Here is a 7,559-nt window from a genome sequence, read left to right as displayed (position 1 = left end):
ACTGTCTGACAGGATTTCATCTGCAGAAATGAGCTGCTCTTTGAAATCCTTGATCTTTGTCAAAAAGCTATCCATAGAATCACCTTCGTTCATATGCTCACTCTCCAACTGTTTTCGGAGGTAAGCAACACGAGCCTCATTTCTTGCCTGATACAATGTGGCAAGTACATCCCAAGCATCCTTAGAAGTCCTGCAAGAGCGAATATGTGGGATAATGGTACGTTTGACAGACAGCGCAATCAAGGCATGAGCCTGCGCATCTCTACCATCCCAACGAATCTGCTCTGCTGAAAGTGGTGGTTCTCGAACAGCTGCTACAGCACTTGTGCCTGCACCATCATCAACAGTACCTGTTTCTGATGTGTTTGCAGCATTCCCAGCCACAATAGGACGTGCATCAATACCCTGCACAATGTTCCATAACCCCTTTGCTACCAATACATGTCGCATCATATATGCCCACAATGGATAGTTGGTGCCATCCAACTTATCCTCAGCAGCCAACATGCGGAATACATCATTGTTGTCAGCCATGGCCAATGACTGTACTACTAGATGTAAATGCTGTCTGTAAGAGGTAAACCTGTATAAAATCGACCTGTGCTATGTAGCACAGCCCAAAACAGACGAATGGGCACCTGTCCTGCAGATTTTAATCTTGACAGAAAATCTGCACAGTAGGACGATTTTGCCTGCGCAGTACTTGGAATGCAAAAACGGAGGGCGAAATGACTTCAGATCAAAATTCTGAAACGAACGGCATATACTAACCTGCAGACGCTCGTGAAACCTCGTTGCAATCGGAGGAGATGAGGCGGCAGGTGCCGGTGATGCTGCCCGGGAGGAGGAAGCCTGCTCTGATACCAATTGTTGGAATTAGGGTTGCAGGAATGCACACACAACTTCAAGAAGATGAGGAAGCTTGAGCACAACACAGTAGTGTATTATGAGTGCCAAAAATGAAAGATAACAAGCCCTAGAAGATAATGGGCGTATATACAATGCACGGGGGAAAAAACCTCCTAGTGAGGGAAAAAGTGCCCCGGCGGTCCTAAGTGTGTTCACACACATCACTACTATAATATGGTAACAAAAACATTTTCTTCAAATAAGGGGGCATCAAGGTGTTGATCCCTATATCATTTTACCCACACCCTTGCCTAAGTATTTTTAAAATGCTTTAAGTGTGTAACACCTACCCAATTCATTTTTTCGAAATTGGTGAATCGATCCAATCTCACTCCTCCGCAGCAAGCCCTTTTCAAGTTGAGACGGAACTCAAAAAACTTGTGAAGCCCTCCATCTTTAGACTGATTGATTTTCTCAAGAGGCTCACTCTAGAAATGTTTCACACACCAATGGGTGTAATGGTTAGAACGGTGGAGTGGGTGGGCAAATACAACATCTCACTTTTTAACGAGCTGACGCCATAAACACTAGACTTTCTATTTGGAATCTCATTTGAAAACATAAGACCTCGTCTCTATCTTTTTTTTTGTTTTTTGTTTTCGAGCTGGGTCAGAACGTCGTTTCGGAGACTCGAACCTAGTCTCTAAAGACCGGTTAAAATCCAGACAGGTGGCGGTGGAAGGCAGCTGTCTGTGACGGGCAGCTCATCTTGTTGTTAATTTTTTTGCCTTCAGGAAATTGCCGCTCTGGTCATTTTTTGTAGGCTTTCTCTCTGCTCTTTCACTGAATTCTCGGCCCCTAGCCAGCAGGCTCTGTTACCTCCCCTTTTCCTTCATCTTTTGCTCGTCTCTGCTTCTAGGGTTTTCGCCTGTGGATCTTCTGCGAGAGCTTGGTGATGCAGTCGGGTTGTGTGCTCGGATCCCTGCGGCTGATTGAACGGGGCTGAAGCAGCTGTTAACAAAGAGGTAATTTGCTCATTACTTGTCTGTTTCTCCCCCTGTGCATGTGTGGCTGTCATGATTGAACCTACCAATATTTTTTTTGCTGCAATAAAGATTGGAAGTAATTAAATTCTCTAGGAAGCAGCTAGTAGAACCCTTCTAAAGGCAATTGTAATTGCAGTTATATCAACGGCAGATGCCCACGCGTGTGGGCCTTCCGCTCTCTAGGCAATGCGTGTTAACATGGCGAATGCGCGCGCTTGCACACATGCACCCGCGCGTATGCTCTCTCTCTCTCTCTCTCACACACACACACACACACACACACACATGGGCATGCACTCATGCCTTTGCTCACTTCTATTTCCAGAGCTCCATGTGCCTTGTGTGTGCGGCAGCATGTGACAGTTTGGTATTACCATATGTGAATGTTTAGTTTTAATCTCACACGTCATCCTATCTAATGATAGATGCACCACAGCAACAATTGCTTACACATCCCCACGAGTGCATTCCCACAAGAGGTGTCAGCAAGGTCAGGCACACATCTTTGTGCCAAGGTCATAAAAATATAGAGTGCATATGCATGATGAAACACAATATTTATGTGGCCTGTTCTCCTGTTTTGGTGCAGTTTGAAACCTGGTTTTACAACGTTATGCCTCCTTCGGTGCAAGATGCCTTCCCCTCAACACCGGGGAAGGTGAAACTTGAGAGAAGCAATTACTTTAGTCGAATGTCGTACCGGTGGCAGTCCTTTACTTTTGCCAACCCTTTACTTTGGATAGCTGGCATTGTAAGCCTAGCTACAGTTTTGGTGCTTTTATATCGAGCTCACTCGATGGTTACAAGGCTGTCCATACAAGCACTCTGTGGGGAGGATTAGATTGGGAGAGAAGGGTAAAGCATTCTTGCCACCCGAAGAAAAGGGATGGTAAAGTGGTATTGGTAACTGGTGCAGTCGAGTGATTACAAGGCTGTCCATACAAGCACTCTGTGGGGAGGATTAGATTGGGAGAAAAGGGTAAAGCATTCTTGCCACCCGAAGAAAAGGGATGGTAAAGTGGTATTGGTAACTGGTGCAGCTGGTTTTGTGGGTATGCATGTATCTCGTGCCTTGAAGAAAAGAGGGGATGGTGTTGTTGGCCTTGACAATTTCAATAGTTACTACAATCCTTCTCTAAAGAGGGGCCGGTGTAGCCTTGTTGAAAGTCGTGGTATTTTTGTTGTTGAGGGTGACATCAATGATGCTGCCCTCCTAAAGAAACTTTTTGAAATGGTAGCATTTACACACTTCATGCACTTGGCTGCACAGGCAGGTGTCCGTTATGCGATGGAAAACCCTGCTTCCTATGTCAACAGTAACATTGCTGGGCTCGTTACTTTGTTGGAAGCTTGCAAATCTGCGCAACCTCAACCAGCTATTGTGTGGGCATCATCAAGCTCTGTGTACGGGCTTAATACCAAGGTTCCTTTCTCAGAATTTGACCGAACTGACAGACCAGCGAGCTTGTATGCAGCAACCAAGAAGGCTGGGGAAGAGATAACACACACATACAATCACATATATGGGCTTTCCATCAAGGGATTAAGATTCTTCACTGTTTATGGGTCTTGGGGACGACCAGACATGGCTTATTTCAGTTTCACACGTGATATATTGTCGAGCAAGGCGATTACCGTGTATCAAGGACCTAAACAGGCTGATCTGGCTCATGATTTCACATTCATTGATGACATTGTAAAAGGCTGTGTAGGAACTCTTGATACAGCCAAGAAGAGTACTGGAAGCAGGGGCAAAAAGAAGGGACCAGCACAATTCCGTATTTTCAATTTGGGGAACACCTCACCTGTAAATGCGCAGACTTATGGCATAGACTATGAAGAGACATTCAGCCGGGTTGCAAGAATGGCAATCGTGAAAGCTGTCATTGCTAATGGCTGCAGCAAAGGGTTGTTCTTTACATCAAATGGATGTAAAGAATGCTTTCTTGCATGGTGATTTATAAGAAGAAGTGTACATGATGCAGCCACCAGGTTAAGAGAGTGATGCACATCCAGATTTTATGTGCAGGTTACATAAAGCCTTGTATGGCTTGAAGTAGGCACCCAAAGCATGGTCAAACAAGATCGGCGAGTATCTTGTTACCATTGGATTTCAGATATCCAATATAGATTTTTCACTATATGTGAAAAAGGCAGATAAAGGGATCATGATATTAGTCATCTATGTGAATGACTTGATTATCATCGGTGATAGTGATGCATATATACATGATGTCATGATGCTTTTGAAGTGGAAGTTTGAGATGACGGATTTGGGTGAGCTGTGGTATTTCTTAGGCAGAGAGGTGGTGAGATCACCTCATGGCATTTTGCTATTATAGAGGCAGTATGGCTTGGACATGTTGTCTAAGTATGGTATGACAAGCTGTAAGCCTATTTCAGTACCATTGGAGCAGAACACAAATCTTTCCGCAGATATATGTGAGCTTTTGGAGGACCCCACTACATACAAGCGTATAGTGGGTAGTTTGATCTACATGACCATTACAAGGCCAGAATTGAGCTATGTACTTGTGAGTTAGTTTATGCAAGCCACTAAGAAGCCACACTTGGATGCGGCTAGACGAATCCTCAGGTACATAAAGTCTACAGTTGATTATGGACTTTTCTATGAGGCTGGTACAGAGATATAGTTACATGGGTACATAGATGTTGATTGGGTTGGTAGTATTGTAGACAGGAGACCTACTAGTGGTTTTATGTTCTCATTTGGGAGTGCTGCTGTGAGTTGGGGCAGTAAGAAGCAGCCAACAATTGCCTTGTCGAGTACAGAGGTAGAGTACAAGGGTGCTACTATGGTAGCTTGGTTTCAGAAGCTACTTGGTGACATGGGAGAGGTCGTGGATAGGGCAGATCATCAACATTATCATTGATTTTTGCATTCATGTGCTAAGTATGATTTTTAAACTCTACACTCTGCAACTTTTCATATCTTTTTCATAATATCATTGAGTAGATTAATCGATATCTTTAAACTTAATACCTCCAAGCTTAATGTATTTACTTGCTCTTTTAAATAATCGGCTTGTTCTTTGCATTCCCTAGTACATCCGCCTAAATGTTTCCTAATTTCAACATGCAAATTTATCATAAAGAAAATCATGTTTAATTAGTTGGCCTCCATACAACCACTACTATCAAGAATGCGATGAAGATGATGTGTCAACTCATCTCTTAGAATATCTCCCCTTTGGGTGCCACTTCCACGGATCTCATCCCAAAGGGCATTTAAGTACTCCTTGCAAGCAACTTGATTTTTCTCAGTGCGCTCGCATATATCTATAAGAGTTTGTAAATGTTTAGAACTTGGCTATCCTGATGGAGACCTTGACTGAGCAAAGTGTTTCTTAACTCGAACATTCATCAGCTCAGGTGGGGTAGACAAAGCTATATTAGAATTGGAAGCTCCATACATAGCCACTGCGATAATTGAGCCACTGTTATCATTCTAGATCTCCATTGCTGAAATCCAAAATGAACATCTTAAGACTCTCCAAAAATCTCTTTAAATCTTAGTCAATATATAACAAAACCCTAATAACTCTATTATACACCAACACTATATAGCGAGCCATATAATTGTCTCTCTAAAAGTTAAAGTATTAGCGACCATTAAGAAAGTTCTTTACTTTTTAAACACATTTCTATATTGTTTTAAGGCTAATATAGTTCAAGTAAAAGTACTGAAATAATTTAATATATGTATATTCTCTTAAGGCCATAGAGAGAGAGAAATCCACATCAAGCTGCAACACCAACCAGCACAACATGAAGACAAAGGAGATGTGAATTTGAACCCAGAGGAAACCTCTGCAATGTAGTCTGGGAAGGACCGATGAATACTCTGCAACCTCTAAAATGCAAACGGGGAGGGAGGGCAATGACGATGAATCCTGCTCTACGTGGGAGGGGAAAAAAATGACACATGGCTCTTTAGGTGAAGCCGTGTTATATTATATATAGATATAGATGGTAAAAGGAACACATTGGGACTTGGGCGGAGCGGCGACGTGACTAAGGCGGGTGGTGGGACGTTGGGAGAGAGAGTGTGTGTGTGCATGTGTGTGTGTGTGTGTGTGTGTGTGTGTGTGTGGAGAGAGAGAGAGAGAGAGAGAGAGAGAGTTGTAATGCTGCCATCATATTTGAGTGATTTTGGGGTATCATAGAGGCAAAAACAACCCAACTACATCTTATCGAGAACCTCATCATTTTGTGTATGTAAGTAGTACGCTAGAGTGATTTTAGGGTATCGGGCGAAGACATCCGAGCCCCATCTAACATGCTAGGAATAAGGACATCCAATTGACATGAAAAAATTCAAGTGTTGCACTCCTGAAATTGAAGCATGAAGGAATGATTCTTAAGTTCATGAAGCGGTGTGGAACAATATCGGCATCACTAAGCGTAAAAAAATACCAATTTATTCTGTGATACCTTGCTAAGTTTTTGGAAATAACTCTTTTGGCTCGTTGAGAAAGTTAAAACAAAAATTATATCTCATCTCTCAAGGAACAAGTCACAGGGTCTACATACGAATATGACATTGCACCACAAGCTTATATTAATCCATAGTCGCTAAAGCTTAACTCCCCAATCTAGAGTTTCCACTTGTCCAACAACCCCATTATATCAGGATATATGTACCATTAGAGGTCCACATGTATGAGTCTTTGTCAAGCCGTTGTGGTGTGAAGGCACGATTGGTGTTCTATTCTCGCTACACCAATACAAACATATATTGCATCTAGATTGTCATGAAACTCATAGATTTGTCCCAGTTAATTTTTCCCTTAAAACACCTCTAAGGCTTGACAAACACTCCAACATCTCTACATATAGGTCCATATCATCATAGCATACTTCATGTCTAGTAGATCAACCACTTCACTAGACCTAGTGGCTTTGGCTTCCAAAAGATGATCCATCACCTCTCTAAAGAGCAAAAATAAGTAGGATGTCATTGTAGATATGCGTCTCACGAATCTTTCCAAAGCAAAAGTGGCCTAGCCTAAAGCTCTTGTGGAGTGTGTGGATTAGTTGTGCTTGCTAAGGCATCTAAAGCAACATCTACTAAAAAAAAGGAGCAAGAATGGATGCCAATGATAACTCTATTGCTCACTCCAGTGATTCTCGAGTGATCCATCTAGGCTTAATGTCCTCAATTACCCTACCAAAAAATCCCAATCTACACGATTACATATCTTCTCCAAGTTTTAAGGAAAACTTGCAACCTCAAATATTATCCAAGATTCTAGGGTCTTGAAAAATTCTCTCTCGAGTGTTATGAATAATTTCTAGGATTAATGTTTGAGCTCTTCTTTTGATAAACTTGACCAACACCTTGTTGACAGGTGAAATTAAGGTAACCAAGCACCTTTTCTCAATCTCTGTTTAATGTCCCCCTTTTGTAACATACCATTTGTAATTTTACTCATTGGAAAATGCATTGAAAACGAGGAGCCGTTCCAATACTTCCAAAAATCATGAGAAAAGCTCTAGAGAGACAAATCATCCTCACGGGGGCATGCCCCTCTTGCTCTACAAAGATAGACATTAATACAATTTCTGTAAAATGGTGCCAGGAAGGCCCTTGCAACCACACGCAAGAAAGATGTATGTGTCCAGTCCCAATGCCTCTCAACT

At 42.3% G+C, this 7,559-nt stretch overlaps 1 pseudogene across 1 annotated transcript; it reads left to right on the top strand.

Moving 5' to 3' along the window:
* The first annotated feature begins 1,598 nt into the window (after positions 1 to 1,598).
* LOC147637312 (UDP-glucuronate 4-epimerase 1 pseudogene) lies at positions 1,599 to 4,828 on the top strand (annotated as a pseudogene). Its single transcript, XR_015265980.1, has 4 exons — positions 1,599 to 1,874; positions 2,032 to 2,130; positions 2,485 to 2,733; positions 2,803 to 4,828. The product of XR_015265980.1 is annotated as a UDP-glucuronate 4-epimerase 1 pseudogene (transcript).
* The last annotated feature ends 2,731 nt before the right edge of the window (positions 4,829 to 7,559 follow it).

The sequence above is a fragment of the Cibotium barometz genome, chromosome 6 (assembly GCF_041138505.1).
Source record: "Cibotium barometz isolate CiBa-2024 chromosome 6, ASM4113850v1, whole genome shotgun sequence".
Classification (NCBI taxonomy): Eukaryota; Viridiplantae; Streptophyta; class Polypodiopsida; order Cyatheales; family Cibotiaceae; genus Cibotium; species Cibotium barometz.
The sequence above is the reverse complement of the archived record's forward strand: the minus strand, read 5'-3'. Positions and strand labels throughout refer to the sequence as shown.